At 40.1% G+C, this 19,367-nt stretch overlaps 1 protein-coding gene across 2 annotated transcripts in view; it reads right to left on the reverse strand.

Annotated features, from left to right (window-relative positions):
* The window catches only part of SND1 (staphylococcal nuclease and tudor domain containing 1), a 502,890-nt gene that overhangs the window by 274,453 nt on the left and 209,070 nt on the right, over positions 1-19,367 (reverse strand). The window lies entirely within an intron of this gene.

Consider the following 19,367-nt stretch of genomic DNA (forward strand, 5'->3'; position numbering starts at 1 on the left):
ATGTTGCCTGTATTGCCACAGTCACTTTAGTCTTTATCAAACTTTATGCATGTGCAATATATGACTTCATAAAATATTTTTTCATGTCCCCTCACTAATTTATGTATTTGGTTCTGTTTCATTCCCTTTATTTTTATGTATTTTTAAATAAGAAACATTTGAATAAAGATTATAATTATATTTATATTTATTTATGATTGTCCTGCATCTTTTGTGATCCCTTGTGGATCTTTGTTTTGGTATATATTCTTTTGTGCGTTTAGGACTGAATTATTTGGGTATTTTTTGTTTAGGCTGGGTTCACACTACGTATATTTCAGTCAGTATTGTGGTCCTCATATTGCAACCAAAACCAGGAGTGGATTGAAAACACAGAAAGGATCTGTTCACACAATGTTGAAATTGAGTGGATGGCCGCCATATAACAGTAAATAACGGCCATTATTTCAATATAACAGCCGTTGTTCTAAAATAACAGCAAATATTTGCAATTAAATGGCGGCCATCCACTCAATTTCATCATTGTGTGAACAGATCCTTTCTGTGTTTTCAATCCACTCCTGGTTTTGGTTGCAATATGAGGACCATAATACTGACTGAAATACACGTAGTGTGAACCCAGCCTAAAGGTTGTTTTTTAGCACAATAACTGCATCACCTGCCAAACGAACCACAGGACAGATCTTGGAATAAAAGCAGCTATCCGAAAGTACAAGTGTTTTGGGGGGGTCAGATTGCGAGTACAGAGTCGCTTTAACGATTTTTCACACTATAATCGTTCTGTGTAATAGAGCCCTTACAGTGGACTCCTATTATGGCTGCACACAAGCTGCGGTTGGGCCTCACAAATCAGGTTCTCTACACTGACACCTTCTTACTCCCCCTCCCATACCTGAGACTGCTTGGGATTCATATTCAAAGCGTCAATCAAGCAGGCTAAAGGTATTGAAGGGGGAGGAAGAGGCATTCAAGCTTGCAGCAGATCAGTCTGACACTTAACACTGGAGAATACAATCCTATCCCTACGTTCTGGAAGCAGACATATATACGAAGGGTACCATGTGTTCCATTAGCCTATCAGTGTCAGTAGTTTGGAATGTGAATTGCAGCTGACAGATTCACTAACTGCAGTAGGATTGTTTAGGCTAGTTTCACACGTACAGGATCACAGCAGATTTCATGTCGGGTTAAGGGGGGACGTGGCTTCACATACTCGCAACAGAATGAAAAATCCACTGTATGTAAACCTATAGAAAATGAAAGGACACAGGATTGCAGCAGATGTCACAGAAGAACTCACAGTGTGAAATCCGCTGCAATCCTGTACTTGTGAAACTATCCCAAAAGTGCATTCTGTCCTAGAGTCGTTTTTGTCACACCATTGCCCCTTATGAGTTCCTCCTTAAGCCAGCAAGAGTAGGCAGGGCTTTACCAGCAGCTCATATGGGTATCAGACTATAGATCCCATCATGCATTGCTGGTCTAGGTCATTTTCCTCCCTCTGTGTTCCTCAAGCTGCCCAAGACCGAGTCTCTACCCTCTGGTTTATTCCATATTAATGTCTCTTCTCTTCTAAAGGTGCCCATAAACCTTCTATTAAAGTTGTATGCTATGGGTGTATGGAGACTTCCCAACAGTCTCAGGTTGGATTTCAACAATCCCATATACTTATATATTTTTTCAGGGGGGGGAAGACACATCAGTCCATCAATAGTGGACAATAGCCCACTGTTGGATCTTGCTGGAACTGAAGATACAGATTTGCAGTGGATTGTGCTGCAGGTACACAGCTCTTTATCTACTATCCAGGTGATACTATAGAGCAGGGATGTCAAACTCAGGCCCTCCAGCTGTTGCAAAACTACAAGTCTTATCATGCCTGGACAGCCAAAGCTTTAGCATGATGAGAATTGTAGTTTCAAAACAGCTGGGGGGCCTGAGTTTGACACGTCTGCTATAGAGGTTATAAGTACAGATGAGCAAATCTCAAGTCCAGACGCTCTGCCTTTCATTAACGGCAGCTAAAGTTGGATGCGGTCCTAAGTTTGCCTGGAAACCATGTATGCAGTCATAGGCTGTATCCATGTTTTCCAGGACTCCTTAGGGCTACATCCAACTTCTTTAGCCACTGGTAATCAAATGCAGAGCCTTCAGGTTCAGATGAATCCTCAAGGTTTGCTTATCTCTAGTTATTAGCTACAAAGGTGCTTTTATTGCCAAGTATTATGCTAAATAACCTGCGTGTATAACACAGGGACTACATCAAACCCATTGCTAGTGCGTGTTGCATTCAAGTACATTGTGCTGGAACTGAGACATTAGATTACAGGGCATAACCATTGGTAACTAGCTTATAAAAATGACATTTTAGGTTGTTAAAACATGTTGCAGGAACATACAGATTTACACTACATATATTACATAAGGAATTTTTACCGCATTTTGTATGCTGGAATACCCCTTTAAGTACAGTATACACCTTGATAAGTTCTGAACACTTAAAAAGGTAGAGGAAAATGACATTAATTTCTATGGAAACTGGAACTTCTTGTCACAAATTACAAAGATACTCTGTGTGCAGTCTCAATTATAGACGCCTCAGCAGCATTATAGCTTATTTGACATTACACTGATAACACAAACATAATATGGTTTCTGACTAGAGAAACATGAAAAATACATTTGTCTGCGCCCCAATGTATTTTTATACACCCAATCAGTCGATCCTGAAGGTGTCTGTAAACAGGTTTTTTCCTCACCCCACAGAAATAAACACTCATACTAAGCCAATAAACACTCATACTAAGCCATGAACACCAGCGACATAAGTCTGCTGACTTCAAACTATTTTTTATCAGTCAATACCTATATTGATGCCAATCAACAACATTTGTGTCTAATAATTTTCATACAAAGGAAAAAACCCCAGACAACTATGTACATACTGTAACTATATTAGCTTTTCTGTAGCAGCCACATTAGGGTATGTTCACACTAAGTAAATGTGGTGGAATTCCACGCGGAACTCTCCACCTTCCTAAGTGTGCCATATCCTGTCTTTGAAAGGGCTCTCGCGCCTCCGCTCCAGGCACTCTCCGCGCATAGAATTGACATGTCAATTCTTTGCGCAGGTAGAGTTGCTGGAGTGGAAGCGCGCAAGCCCTCTCAGACAGGATTCTCCGCTACATTTACTTAGTGTGAACATACCCTTATATCATGACCACTTAGGTGCAGGAGTTCCTATAACCAGCAGGCACTATCCATACAAACCAACTATCATAAATTACTAGCTTGGACTGTAAAAGAAATTGATTCAATTGAATTCTAACATCTAAAACACCTAACTGTTCCAGTATGCATTTTTCACAACTGGATTTATTAGGTGCTGCTACTACATAGTTATTGTTTAAATCGAAGAATTTCAAGACCACTTGATAGACAAGCCTTAAGTTTCTTTGGGCCCATTAGATACCATCATACAAATACCTTAGCTGGCATTTTTTTACAGCTAAAAATCATGTCTGACTAGCATTGCAACTAGATATTAGTTGTGTACTGTATTATGTACAATACGGCTGAAAGGAGTCTGCATCAAGAACCGCAGTAATTTCTAATAAAAGATCTCTTGCCAGCTTTCTAGCACAGAAGATACTGGCTCTGATCTCTCCACAGCCTGGAGATACAAAGTGTTGTTAAGTAATACAAACTCACATTGCCTAATAAACACATGCCAGATTCTCCCTCTCAACAGGAGGCATTGATTTCCCTTTGCCTTTTCTACAGCAATATTTTAACATTGCTCCCTACAACATTTTATTGGCTGCTTAGACTTTGTATCTGTAGGATCCTACATTTATCACTTGAGCTAAAACAGAGAACATTACATGGTATACCTGAGGCTGCAGGCAGAAGACGTAAACTCCTAAACTCCCTCCACACTGGTAAAATAGATGCCGTTTGACAGGAGCAGAGCAGAATTTCGTAAAAAAACATGAGAGCACAACAGATCTTTTAAGTGGTAGTCATTACAAATAGTTTTTCAACATAGATGTCCAATACATTACAGTGTTTGTTTGTACCGAACACTGAAAACAGTGTATTGATATGACCCAACAGCACAAATTTAGGATATAATGTACTCATCACTAGAGACTGGTGTTAAAAAAGCGGGGCAGTAGTCAATGAGAAAAAAAAACACCTTAAAATCAAGACAAACAAAGCAATTATCCTTAAAATTATACATATGGTCACAACTAAATGTGTCCTGGCAACGTTTTTAGAAGACAATCCTTAAAAGGGGTTCAAAGACCCACAGTAACCACATAGCTATAGATAGAGAATAATATATATATATTCTCTATCTGATGCTAAGTCATACTTGGCACTATACCAAGAACTACTTTTAACATAAAAAGGCTTGTGTAGATATTTTCGGTGGATGGTCATAAAAGGTATAAGCTCCAGTGACATCCATCAACATACAGTGGGAAGGCTTGGCACACTGAGCACCAGCCAAGTTACCGTGCTGGGAATACAGTGATAGACAGATCAGCACTTCTGCTGAATTAATATGCACAAGCTGCAGGGCTAATCTGGAAATAGAAGGGAACAGAGCAGTAAGAGCAGTACGGAGCAACGTTAACCCTCTCTTAGAATACTACTGACTATGAAAAGGCAGCAGTGCGTTTGTTGTCATTGTAATATGATTTCTTGAAAGGCAAAGGGATAATGCAATCTTGACAATCCATATTAGACACCGCTATAAAAGTAATAAATGCAGCTTATCAAATTCCTCTTATTCAATGCTGTTTATGCAGCAGAGATACCAACAGGACACTCAAGACATTGTTTATTGAATAAGCCCTACTCCCTGGAGTCTGATAACTGGAAAATAACTACCAGTGCAAGGATGCCGGAGGAGACCTAGCCTTACAAGCATGGGGTTGGGAATACGCACCATTTCAGCAGACGCCTTCAGATTTTCAAAAAGATTAGCTAAGTGGAAACCTAACTATGTTACATGGTTTTGATTGATGGAAAACGAAACCTAATAACCTGGCGATTGCATGGAGGGTGAACATTGGTGGCCTATAATCATGGTGTCTAATCTACTGAGGGGTTGTGGGTGTAGGGCACACAAGTCATAGCAAGTGACTAGAACAAAGCATGATGGTTTTACTACAAAACTGCTGAAGATTTCGGTGCAGAATATGTAAATGTAACTTTAAAATGCAATCTATAGTTAGTTTCAGAGGAAATCACAGGCAGTACAGCTGAATTAACACTGTACTGATAAAATAATAATAATAATAATAATAATAATAATAATAATAATAATAATAATAATAATAATAAAGGTATAAAAATACTCAAACACATGCAAGTCTAAACCGCACTGTTCTTAGCATAGCTCCCAACATAAACACAAATGTGTCCACTGGAGTCCATTATTCAGATGGTGGTCATTTACTCTATGGCTGGCTGGTATGTAATTAGAGCTAAAATGATAGCTCGAATAGTGCAGCAGCCAGCCATTTGCATAAACCACATGCTGCTGAAAAATTGATTCAATATTAACCTATAGTTACAGGTGCTACTGTATGACATCTGTCACAGGCATCTATTTATTATCATGAACTTTTTATTGTCTTCTGACTTATCTGTTGAACAGATACCATTGTGGCATCCATCACCCACTGGCTATAATGGCATCCAGTTAATGAACACTTCAAGAAGCTCATAATGTATCCACTAAATCAGTGTTTCTCATCTCCAGTCTTTAAGGCCCACCAATAGGTCATGTTCTGAGGATATCCCATACAAACAGCAGCTGTGGTTATACCTGATGCACTGACTAAAGCTAAAGCACCTGTGAATCTGTGACCTGAACTTCATCACTTTACTACCCCCCCAAATAATAATAATAATAATAATAATAATAATAATAATAATAATTAGTTATAGGACAACTTGCACGACACTACATTAAACAAACTGTGCCCTCGTCTTTTATTTTAAATGGAAACTGTCAACGAAACTTATCAAGCCAAATATCACTGATCAGCTACTGACGAATAGGAAATAGTAGCCACTTCTGCAAAGTAGAAAGGTCAGCAGTGTTTATGCACAGTAGGAAACTGACCTTTTATAGACTACTCACTATAACTCCTAATTCATTCACGTCAACACATCATCAATACCACCCACAGATTTGGAATATGTAACACATCTTTGCAAGAGCCTCAGTAGACCGAACTTAACACACAATCAATGGGACACAATAGAAACTCACTAGCTGGTAGACAAGTATACCGAATGGGGGTGTCTTTCTGCAATACCAGGCAACACCTGCCCATAGGTTGTGTCTGAGATTACAGCACAGCTCAATGTACTTCAATGAGGCGGAGCTACAATTCCACACACAACTCAAATACATGGCACTGATTTTTAAAACCACTGCGATTTTAAAATTTTGTACAGCCCCTCTAAAAAGGTAAAACACACACCCTGATTTGCTACAGAAAAACATGCATCAAATCCACAGAAAATGCATACAGGTTTTTAGTACTGGCATAACATACATCGCATTCTGATGCTAGTATATAAAGCCCCTTACCCTTAACCCACCGCTGCCTGTTTAACCCTTACAAGACTAGGCCAATTTTCATTTTTGCGCTTTCGTTTTTTACTCCTTGTGTATATAAGGCCATAGCGTGTGCATTTTTCTACCTAAAGATCCAGATGAGCCCTTATTGTTTGCGCCACTAATTGTACTTTGCATTGGCAGACATAATTTTTGCATAAAATATGCTGTGAAACCCGAAAAAAATTATATATGTGTGGTTTTGCTTTTACACCATTTGCCCTAAGGTAAAACTGACATGTTATATATGTTCCTCGAGACAGTATGATTACAATAATATGCAACTTGCATAACCTTTATTATATTTGATGGCTTTAAAAAAAAACTAAAAAATACATCAAGGAGATCGGTGTTCTATTGGTCTCGGCTGCTGCAGCCGAGAGCAATAGATTACCGAGCCAGGATCAGCACCATTACGGCGCAGACCCCCAGCCAGAAAAGGGAACAGTGACCGCTCCTCCACGATCTGGCACCCGGGGGTGATGGGGCGAGGTAGACCACCACGGATGGGATAAACAGGCATTTGAATGCAGCTGTCAACTTTGACAGCTGCCCGAAGTGGTGATGGGTAAAGTATTAAACGGGCAGGGTTAAGGAGGTGTTTTATATACTCGCATTAGAATGAAAAATCCGCTGTGAGTATGTAAACCCATACAAAAATGACAGTACCAGGAATCACAGTGGATTTCGCTGCAGAACTCACAACTTGAAATTCACTGCGATCCACTATGTGTGAATTCACCCTAATGCTTTAAGATCGAATTCTATTTGGTTCTAGGATGACCATTGTAAGTTGGATATATTGTATCGTGGCACTACAACTATGACAAACTAGTAATTTGTTCTAAAAGCAAAACAAACATGGTCAAACATGAGGAAAACAATTGAAGAAAAAAAATAGGCAAAAAACTGACCTTACATATAGAGTGTCAGGAAGAGTTGCTGGAAGCTAAAAATAAGTTTATATATAGAGATGGGGGTTACGTGCAAAGGGATCTGCAGAACAGCCAAGGCTATGTTCACATATTGTGGCTATGCAGGTAAATAGGATTCCTTATATGCTCATTCACGTGACCCAAGGGAGAGGGGGAAATGTGAACATACTTAAAAAAAAAAAAAAAAAAAAAGGCAGATGACTGATCCCAGTATGAAGCCTGGTATGGACAACAGTGTCCTATTTCACAAACTGACTCTCTGCTAACAGCATTTTTTGCACACACCCCCCTCCCCCCAAAAAGAAACAGAGTATGGCATTTTTGCCAGTATTTTTAATTATTTTTTTTATTTTATTTTTTAACGACGTGGTTTCCATTTCCAGCCTTACAAGCAGTAAGCAGTGTTTGGTTCTATCTAAAGCAGACATGTCCAAAGTCTGTCCGGAGGGCCATTTGCGGCCCGCGTTCTGAACTTTTACGGCCCCCCAGGTATCCAGCTTGCTATTATCTGCCTGTGTTATAAAGCATATAGCATGTAGCATGTAGCATGTAAAATGGTCGGCCCTCGCACATGTTCACTTCATCAAATTTGGCACTCTTCGAAAAAAGTTTGGACATGCCTGATCTAAAGTAATAGTTCAGAGAACAATAACTGACTCTGTTGTATTTGGGTATATACACCCACTGAGTAATTCTTGCAGATTACTTGGTGCAGATTCTGTCGCAGCTTCCCCCCCCCCCCCCCCCCCCCCATCCCCAACTCTCAGCCCGTGCCATAGACTCCATTCTATGCCCGGGCATATTCCGTTGTTCACCCAAAGAATTGACACGTCAATTGTTTGGGAGGATGGCAGAATCTGCCCAAGCATAGAATGGAGTCTATGGCACGGGCTGAGAGTTGGGGGGGGGGGGGGGGGGGGGGGGGGGTGGGGTAGCGTCAGAATCCGCGAGAATTGCTCGGTGTGCATATACCCTCTCTCTGTTTGTATCTGTGCCAAGGCTTATCATGGAATCATAGAAGAACCAATAATTAGGGTGCTTTCACACAGAGAAATTTATCTGATTTATCTGATTTTTTAAGCCAAAGCCAGGAATGGATTTTATAAAAAAAAAGGAGAAATTTCAGTCTTTGTATAGTCTGTTCCTGGCTTCGGCCAGAAACAGAGAAACAGATTCGAAAATCTGTCAGATAATCTGTTCTACAAATGTAAAAGGTTTCCGATAGGAGAACATATAAAACTTTTCAGGGGGTAAAAATAGCAAGCTTCATTATATCAACAAAAAATAGCGATCACAAAAAGATGCGACCAATAGCTAACAAAAAATGCATTTTGAATATAAATGACCTGTACATCTTCTCTCAAAGTCACAGCCGGCTGTAGAAAAAAAGTGTGAATCTGCAGAAATAACAGATGCTTCAATAGAGTTCTATGGCACAATTTGTGCCACAATTAAAGGGGTTATCCAGCACTACAAAAACATGACCACTTTTCCCCCTACTGTTGTCTCCAGTTCAGGTGCGGTTTGCAATTAAGCTCCATTTACTTCAATGGAACTGAGTTTCAAAACCCCACCCAAACTGGAGACAACAGTAGGGGGAAAGTGGCCATGTTTTTGTAGCGCTGGATAACCCCTTTAAGATCGGTACTAGAGCTTGTCAGTAATTTTTGCAGATTGTGAATCTGGAAATATATGAAAAGTGTGAAAAGCCCAATTAAAATGATAAGGCCCTAAATTCGTCCATAATGCAATTACAGACAACACTAGAGTTGAGAGGGGTTGAAAGCAGGGCTGGCCTTAGGGTAAATGGCGCCCTGTGTGAAACCTTTTTTGCACCCCCCCCCCCCCTTTTCTTAAGGTAACAAAGCTCCTTTCAACTACAGCCCCACACACAACTACTATCTCCAGCTCCCCACACAACTAGGACCCCCAGCCCCCTCAAACAACAACAGCTCCCACCAGACTACAGCTCCCCACACAACTTCCACCCCCAGCCCCCCTGTGCAGCAGGGAAAAAAATACTCTCACAAGACTCCTCAGCAGCAGCTTTCTCCTCCTGAGGCTTTGGTCCCAGTAGTGGCTATTTCCACAGCAGCCAGCCTCACACACAGCTCAGCTACCTACCCCCAAAGCTCCTATCTCCAGCCCTGCGGTGCCTGCCCTCTCTTCTCTCCTGCCTGTCCCTGACATGTGGCGTCAGCAGCAGTGTGGAGAAGAAAAGCAGAGATAGTGCAGGTAAGAGAAGAGAGTGCAGGTGCCGCAGAGCTGGAGATAGGAGCTTCGGGGGAAGGTAGCTGAGCTGTGTGTGTGCTGACAGTGTTAGATGGATTCAGGGACGCCCCCCCCCCTTCAGAGTTTGTCAGTGACCGTGGCCCCCTTCAGTGTGTGACAGCGGCGTCTGGCAGCAGTTGCAGTACGATTAGCTCTCTACCTGCCGGAGCACCCCCCCACCAGGCCATGAGTGAGATGCCCACTTGGTAGCTTGGTACCCAGCTGAGCTGTGGCACCCTTCCTTCATGTTTCCAAAAGAACTCTACATACATCACAGAAAAGTTGCTGTCAAACTAGAAAACAGGAGGAAGCTGGAGGAGCAATCAGATGTGCAAAGACCCAAACTGAGCTGAAAATAGAGAGTGCGCACAATGAAAGGTACCTGACACAGAAGAGGAGAAGAGAAAATGATGTAATCAGAGCCTACCAAATAAGTGAGGATAACCCAAATAACCTACATTTAGAGAAAAATAGAGCCACATGTGAAATATAGGTAAAAAGTAGATGTGACATTGAAAAACATATGATGAATATTAAGCTAAAATGATCTTGTAAGTCTAGAGGTCTTAAAATTATATATATTATTATTATATACATATACACACATACACATACATATATATATATATATATATATATATTATATATATATACATACATATACACATATACATACATATATATTCTTGTGTTTAACTGTTAGGTCAGAATGCTGAAAAAAAATTAAATGCTGTAGATCCTTTACTATACACTATTTAAAGGGTCAGAGTACCCCCTATAAAGTATACCAATTACTTGGTGACCCCAGAACGATCTTCTGGAAAAACTCCAACAGGTGGGTGGTCCTTTCTGGAAAAGAGATGTGGTATGAAACTCCCAGAATTTCCATAGACTGCGTTGTAACACACCTACAATGCAGTCTACAGCGCTTCCAGGAGTTCTGTGCCACAGCCCGCGTCAGAAGAGGATTGCCCACCTGCTGGAGTTTCTCAGATTAAAAAATTAAAAGGGGGGAGGTTAATGGTGCGTTCACACCTACAGGATCTGCAGCTGATTTTCTGCAGCAGATTTCATTTCAATAACTGAACACAGCATCAAATCTGCTGCAGATCTGCTGCAGATCCTGTAGGTGTGAACGCACCTTAAAAAAAGTTTTCTTTCAAATCAACGTATTTCAGAAAGTTATATAGATTTGTAATTTACTTTAATTTACTGTAATTTACAAATTAAAATCCCCAGTCTTCCTGGCTGAGGAATCTGTTAGCGCTATTTAAATAAAATTTATTATTATTATTTAGTTGCCATACGTCCTGCAGGAAGTGGTGTATTTGTTCCAGTCTGACAGACTGCTCAGTTGGTCGATAAAGTGCAGTGTGAACCTAGCCTAACTAATTTAGTAGCTAAAGGGGCAATTCGCTTTGCACACAGAGACAGGTAGGACTGAAAAGCATTTTTTCTTCAGAAATAATTTTAAAAACAGACTGCTGCATTCATTTGGGTTATCTTTGTCCAACATTAAAAGTAGCTTAATTGGAAACATTCAAGTGTGACAAATATGGAACAGAACAGAATAAACTAAAAAGTGAAGCAAATACTTTCTTTCCCCAGCACTTTAGTTCACAGTGCACTGTATAGACTAGATACTGTATTTACGTTGAGCTGACACTTATCCCCTAAACACACTATAGGAAAAAAGTTGATTTACCTTGGAACACTCAAAATCAAAAAGGTATACACTTTAGTGATGGGTAGTTCGTGAATGACCAGTTTAACCCCTGGCTGTCTGTCGGATGACCTTGGGCTTACCGGTACATCCTAATTCCATTATGGAGCTATGAAGTGCGATCAGAAGCCAAGTGCGCGCCTTATAGCAGATGGGGGCCGCTTATAATCCGGAGCTGGGTCCTGATGGCATAGCAATGATTAGTGTATCAAATCTAGTGATTTCATGTAATAGTCCCGGGGACTAAAAAAATTTAAAAAACAAAATAAAACACGTAAAAAAAAAACACACACACTAAATACAAACATGTTCTATACTGCGTAAGTGCGTAACTATAGTGCGTAACTGTCCGATCTATTAAAATATAAAAAAAGTGATCCCATATGTTGAACATCGTAAACGAAAAGAGGGGGGAAATGCCTGAATTGCAGATTTTTTGTTACCATCTATCTATATAACAAAAAGTGATCAAAAGGCCAATCTGCACAAATAGGGTACTAATAAAAACCAGAGATAATGGCGCAAAAAACATCATCCCATACAGCCTCATTAGGTGAAAAATAAAACCGTTATAAGAGTCACAATGGGGCTATATTTAATATTTAAATTTTAAAATGTAAATAATATTTTAAAAAAATGGTTTCTGAAAAAAAAACAACAAAAAAAAACACACTAGAAAAGCTATATGAACATTCATATCGATCGTACCGACGTATAGAATAAGGATATCATGTCAGTTTTACTGTAAAGTGCATTATGTAGACACAGGAATCTCTCAAGCGTTACAAAATTGCAATTTTTCCCTCCAATTTAACCCCATAAATAATATTTTTGGGGTTCTGTCATACACGTTATGATAGATTGAAAGGCACCATTACAAAGCACATCTGTGTGTGTGTGGGGGGGAGGGGGGGGGGGGGAGGAGACAAAAAAAAACTTAGGCCGCATTCACACATTCCGTGTTCTGCACGGAACTCTGACGTCGAATGCATGTAATGGACTTGCCTCCCTCCCAAGCAGCATCCATTATAAGATGCTGGGAGCGGGGGAACTGTATTCATATGCACCGCACTGTAATGATTCAGCCGTGCGGCTCTGTCATTACAGCGCGGTGCATAAGAATACAGTTCCTCCGCTCCCACCATCTTACCACAGATGCTGCCCGGGCGGAGGGCAAATCCGTTACATGCATTCTACGTCAGTGTTCCCTGCAGAACACAGAACGTGTGAATGCAGCCTTGCCTGGCCCTGTAGATGGAGAAATAACAGCGCTATAGCTCATAGAAGTCATTTTAGGCTTAATGGTGAAAGAGTTAAGAACTAAACTTCAAAGTGACCTAAATAATTAAGTTTACTTTCCTGGCAAAGATTAGTTCAAAATAAACTACAGCCAGGGGGCCAGCAACCAGAAGATAACAGTGTCCAGCACAGCAGCTCAAGCTCTATCACTGTCACATGGTCATTTGCTTTTCCGTCCTCCATGCTGGAAAAGGACAGCATGTCTCTCCTAGCTAATATAGTTTGTAGCTCACTGAGGGAACTAGATTCTCCTGATTTGTTCTCCTGTAGCTTAGTACTAGTTCAAATGATGATCCATTAGCTGCAGCCATGATGGATCCTGTACTGTACTTCTCTTTACTCCACCTTGATCCTATTACAATCTTTTAGCTATGTTTTTCTACTTACATTTTGCACCCTATAGAGGATTTAGAAAAAAAAAATTCATAGCCAGAGCAGGGAATTATTATACTGAGCTAAAAGATGCCAAAAATAAAAATGTGTGTGAGGGGTATGAATGCGGGTATGACATCTCAGCTGATTTATCCCAGCTGATTTATATCTGCAGTGATTTTGGACAAATAATGCAATAAAGTATATATATATATATATATATTATATCATAATTTTACCAAAATAATCTCTTCCAAGCAGCAGTCATTGAAGGCTCAGAGTGTACTAGAGAAGATCTGTTTCTGACATCTTATCAGTCTCCCAAAGCCAGAGATAAAATGAACTAAATGAGCATAACTTCTGAACTACTCTTTAAATGAACTAGATCATAACAAACCAATCCCCAAAATGAACTAGATTTCCCATCACTAATAGGTATGTTCCCACTACGCATAACACAGTCTGTGGCAGAGCAACAGGCGGTGTTATACTGCCGGATGGCGTTTGGCGCGTTCAGCACATTCCGTCAGCCAATACAGTCGTATAGGCTGCAACAAGAACATTATTATTTTTTTTTTTTACAATTAAATTGCAGGCACCGTTTGCTGTGCCCACAATTCAATTATCCATTGACTACAATGTAAAGTACGTCCGTCGGCTGTGCTGTACATTGTGTAAACATTTAATGTTGCCGAACAGCGTCCGAAAATAATAGGCATGTTTGTTATTTTAACGTCCGTTCTAAAAGACTGAGGTTAAAATAACGAAGTGGGAAGACAGCGGGCGGTATTGCATTGAATTCAATGCAATGCCGCTGCAGAAATGAACAGACACTGATTTAGTTGCAATCAGCGTGCATTATTTTAAATGCATAGCCACACATACTTATATATAAGGCTCCTCTCACACATCCCATATTTCTATCTGCATTTCCATTTATTCCTATGGACCCTTATACACTTCTATAATTTTACGGATCGGTATTTCAGATGCAATCTGCAAAACGTGCAATTGTGTGGACCAAAATTACAGCATGGTTTTGTCCATATGATTAAGGCTGGGTTCACACTACGTTTTTGAAAAAAAAAATTTCATCTGTTTTAGCGGTTTTCAACCGTTTTCCCATCGACTTCAATTACAACAAAAAGGATCAAAGCACATCCTTAAACGTACACTTTTCTTATATTGCATTTTACAATACTTAAATAAAAATTTGGGTTGGACTTCTCCTTTAATGAGTGCTTTATTGAAGAATTCGTGGTGCAAGATTCTATATTGCAGATCGGTTTAAATATTGCAAAATTTATATATTGCAGAGTTAACAGGCACGCAAGCAAGATTAATAGTGGTGCAGAGTGCTGAGTTGGTCATACAGAATAAACGATGCGAAATGCTTGTTGCAAAGTTCTATACACGATATAGAGTAACTACTGGTGCCAGCTGGTGAAAACCACCGCTCCTAAAGCGGAAGAATGTATCGTGCTAATCTGAAGTCCCCTGTTCGGTAGCACCGCACAGACTCCTGACCGATATCCTGATACGCACTCATATCAGCAATCTGTTCTCCAGTGGTTTATTGTGGATTTCAAAGCTGCCTCTCTAGCACGATTGGTGTGCATCCTCATACATTTTGATATCACATACTATACTAGCATATATCTATGTTCAGTTGCATAAATATTAAACAGAACACCTTAAAGAGCCAACCTTAAAATGACTCTGTACCCAAAATCTTCCCACCCAAACCGCTTGTACCTTCAGATAGCTGCTTTTAATTCAAGATCTGTCCTGGGGTCCATTAAACTTGCAGCCCTGTGCCAAATTGGCGTAGCCTAGAGTGACTAGTCATTAGGCTGGCACAACTTCTCTGTCCCTCCTCCCTGCCCTCGTCATCATTAGGAATGCTCCAGCCTGGTATTCTCCCATTCCTCAGCTGTGTGAGGACCGCACATGGGCTGGATCGCTAAGGCACCTGTGCAGTGTTTACGGAGGGGTGGTGCAAAGTTAGGGCACAGATACTCCCGTTTGGCACAGGGCTGCAAGCTTAAAAGTTGTTTTTTTAGGACAATAATTGCATCACCTGCCGAACGGACCCCAGGACAAATCTTAGATTAAATACAGCTATCTGAAGGTACAAGTGGTTTGGGGGGGACAGATTGCGGGTACAAAGTCAATTTAAGGCTACAGTCCCACTACGTGTAAACAGACGTTATTTGGGACTACGGTTGTTGTTTTGAGTATCAAACAATGGCCGTTGTTTTAAATGATAAATGTCATTGTCTCCATAAGAATACCTCTGTAGATCTTCCCTCATACTATACACATCCCCGCTCTGCAGTAGGGCTCTAATCCTGTATAGCTCCTTCCCCTCCCTCTGTACTTGTTTTCTCATACTGTATACATCCCCCTCTGCAGGTAGTCCCCATCCCCCCCCCCCCCATATTCCTGAAGCTGTTATTAAGCAGGTGGGGAGGGGCATAACAAGTCTGGCAGTGATTGGCTGATGCCCAACCACCCAGTGTCAGGGATCTGGCTAGCCAAGTATTATGTATTCTTTTTCAACATATCTGGTATGACTGCTTACACTACAGTCCCCTGACTGCAATAAGTACCACAAAGATATGGCTTTTAAAAAGAAAAGGAGACAGGAAATATGCCCTGCTGAAACCAATAGTATATGTTTACAACTGTTATTTCACCAGTTAAAGAGGTACAGAAACTTTTTTCTGTAAAGATATTGCTTTAATCAAGTTATATTGTTTTGTAATATAACTTTAAAAATTGAAGGGGTATTCCCCTCAAACATAACTTTTCATATATTGTTGCCCATAAGGAGAAAATAAAACAGCCTACATTTCCACACTCCTCAGATGTTGTCCTACAGAAAGTTCGGGTTTCCAGCTGAGCCGTCCCACCTTCACTTTCAAGACTGACTCATCTGGGGGTGACAGCCCACTAAGCCAATGACTGCTCAGCTGGGGACCCAAATATGTCAAGGACAACATCAGAGATGCTGGCTGTTTGTTAAGTTCAAACCATGGGCAGCAATGTATGAAAAGTTATGTTTGAGCAGAACACCTCTTTAGGGTAGCTTCACACGTACCGTATCGCTGCGTTTTTAGTGCGATTTTTACATGCCAGTTTTGATTTTCACATGAAAATCAAAACGCGCATGTAAAAAACGCTGCAAAAACGCAGCGTTAAATACGCAGCGATACTGTACGTGTGAAGGCACCCTTATAATGTTTTTATTTTTACATCATTTCACGTTGAGTGCAGCAGTATTGGGCTACATAGGCCCTTCTGCTGCCACCAACATGGGTGTATCAGGAACTGCAGTCTGCCCAAGCCCTTTTCCCCCCACCCTGTATCAAACGGCCATGGCCTAGAGTATCTGTGCCCTAACTTTGCATCACCCTTTGGTCCCTGGAAAGTCAATGGAAAAACGGATCAAAACTGATACACACATGCATCAGTTTTTTCTATGCATTTTTTGCAAAAATGGATCGCAAAAACGTGGTGTGAACCCAGCCTTACACAGGCAGGCTATTAGAGTATGCAGATAACTAACCTATGGTTTCTTGCAGAAAACAAGTAGGAATTATAATTTTGGTGTTCAAAAGAGTAAAGGAATTGGTAAAATAATAGACTGAGCAGTGGCATTGACGTAATCTGAATGGACAGAACGGCTTCATTAACTTGCCTCCAGCGAACAGCTGATTGCCACAAATTTGTCGTCTATCACACAGAAATCAGCTGATCACAGGGCCAGCTTCATTCTCAGCTCAAAAACCATGCACACACAGCCTTTAAACTTTAACTATTTCCTGAAAGGCGTAGTTCAGAAAAAAAATCCTTTAAATCAACTGGTACCAGAGATTTGTAATTTACGTCTTTAAAAAAAAAAACAACTTCAAGTTTACCAGTACTTATCAGCTGCTGTATGTCCTGCAGAAAGTTTGGAGAGCAGGAGAGGTTTTCTATGAAGATTTGCTACTGCTCTGCACAGTTTCTGTCACAGACAGAGGAGGCAGCAAAGGATTGTTTTAGACTGGAAAGAATACACCACTTCGTGTCTTGAGACTTGAGATTTTTTAATAGAAGTAAATTAAAAATCGCTGGCATCAGAAGATTTGAAAGATTTTTTTTTTTTTTTTTGGATGGACAACCCCCTTTAATGAGGCTGTAAATTCACAGTGTTTAACCTAGGCATGATCAACCATAAGGACTTCTAATACATGTTACTACGCTGTCAGCCTGCTACTGGATTCCCAAATCTAACTATGCAATTAACAGTGAGGGCAGCTGCATATCACAGTCCCATCGCACAGCAGGCTGATGGGAATGAAAAACAGCCTGGGAAATAGCCATCACACAGGAATCACTAAATGATTAGTAAATTGGATATGATGGCAAGCTGTGCCAGCATGAGATGTATTGCACAAAGTGATTTTTGGGCATAGGAATAAAAAGAGAAAACACAAGCTGCAAATAAAGCACAGGCTAACAGCAAATGTATTTTTAATAAAACCTTAGGGAAATGCTTAAACTGCAACTACATTTAAATTCCACTTAGATGAAACAGAAAACCAATAATTTGCAGTGCTGCAGGAGAAATTCTATTTTCCAGAGAAAATGTCATCAGTTCATGCACTGCCCGTTCCTGAGGTTGGTAAATTGCATAATGGACTAATAAATGGGCATTACCTATCTATTAAGAGGAATGCAAAAAAATATATATATATATTATGAAAATATTATGAAAAAAATATAATAATAATAATATTATATAATAGACTTGACTTAACATAACATAACGGTATGCTTAATTGGGAAAAAAAAAAAATTCTAGACAAATACAATAAAGCATAAATTTGTGAACACATACTTGATCTTGAAAGGACTGAAGAAAACACCTCTATTGGAAACTAACAATATAATGTGTGCAGGGTAAAAAGTAATATCAAGAAACAGCCAATATAGCATTTAAGGCCCCCCTCCCTTCTACACACGCTAATACTTTACAGTATGTTCACACAGGATTTGCATAAGAAAAATGCAGCCTATTACTGTAGCAAGGATATTGTATTCTTACGACAGGCCATCAATAGATTGGTGAAGTATGGCTTACAGTGTTGCTGCTATCCTATGTAGGACTCCAGCACCCATATATAAAAGCAAGAACCCTTTAAATAAGCACTTTCTCATATATTAAAATTTTGGGGGTTTTTTGCACTTTTTTATATCGCATAATTTCTGGCTATTTTATGATCATGTGCCAGTGACAAGATTTTGAAAAGGGGTTATAACACGTTTTTTGTTTAGTCCTGTTTTGTTTTGTTTTTTATAACAGTTTTCCAAGGAAGACTGATTGATATCTTACACTTATGCTGCATTTACATGGAATGATTATCATTCGATTGTTCGCAATATCGATCGCATTTGAGCGATAATCGTTCCGTGTAAACAAAGTAAACAATCAAGTGACGAGCCAGAAATCGTCCATTTGGATCTTTAACATGTTCTTAAAGCGTCGTTCGCTAAAAATTCGCTATGGGTAAACAGTCTTTCAAAGATTCACCCTATGTGAAAGATGGGCTTAAAGTGACTCTGTAACCACAATCTAAATCCCCCAAACCACTTGTACCTTCAGATAGCTGCTTTTAATCCAAGATCTGTCCTGCGGTCCGTCTGGCAGGTGATGCAGTTATTGTGCTAAAAATTTACTTTTAAACTGGCAGCCCCGTGCGAAGTGGCCGGGATTGTGCATGCATTGGGCTGGCACAACCCCTCTGTCCCTCTTCCCCACCCTCCTCATCATTAGGAATGCTCCAGGCAGATTGTGGGTACAGAGTCGCTTTAAGCGATCTTAAAAACGATTGCAATTACAATTTTTTTTTACGAATTTTCTAACAATTTATTCGTCTAAACGCTGATCGATAAACACCAAATAGTTGCTTCAAAATTGTTAAATTATCCATTGGGCGAATTATCGCACCGTGTAAACGCAGCATATTAATAGGCCATCAACAGCTGATTGGTGGGAGTGACAATACCCAAGCACCCAGCTGTTTAAATAAGCTATAGTGGCCGCATGGTTACAGTATGTGGAGCTGGACACCTC

Source organism: Dendropsophus ebraccatus, chromosome 1 (assembly GCF_027789765.1).
Source record: "Dendropsophus ebraccatus isolate aDenEbr1 chromosome 1, aDenEbr1.pat, whole genome shotgun sequence".
Classification (NCBI taxonomy): Eukaryota; Metazoa; Chordata; class Amphibia; order Anura; family Hylidae; genus Dendropsophus; species Dendropsophus ebraccatus.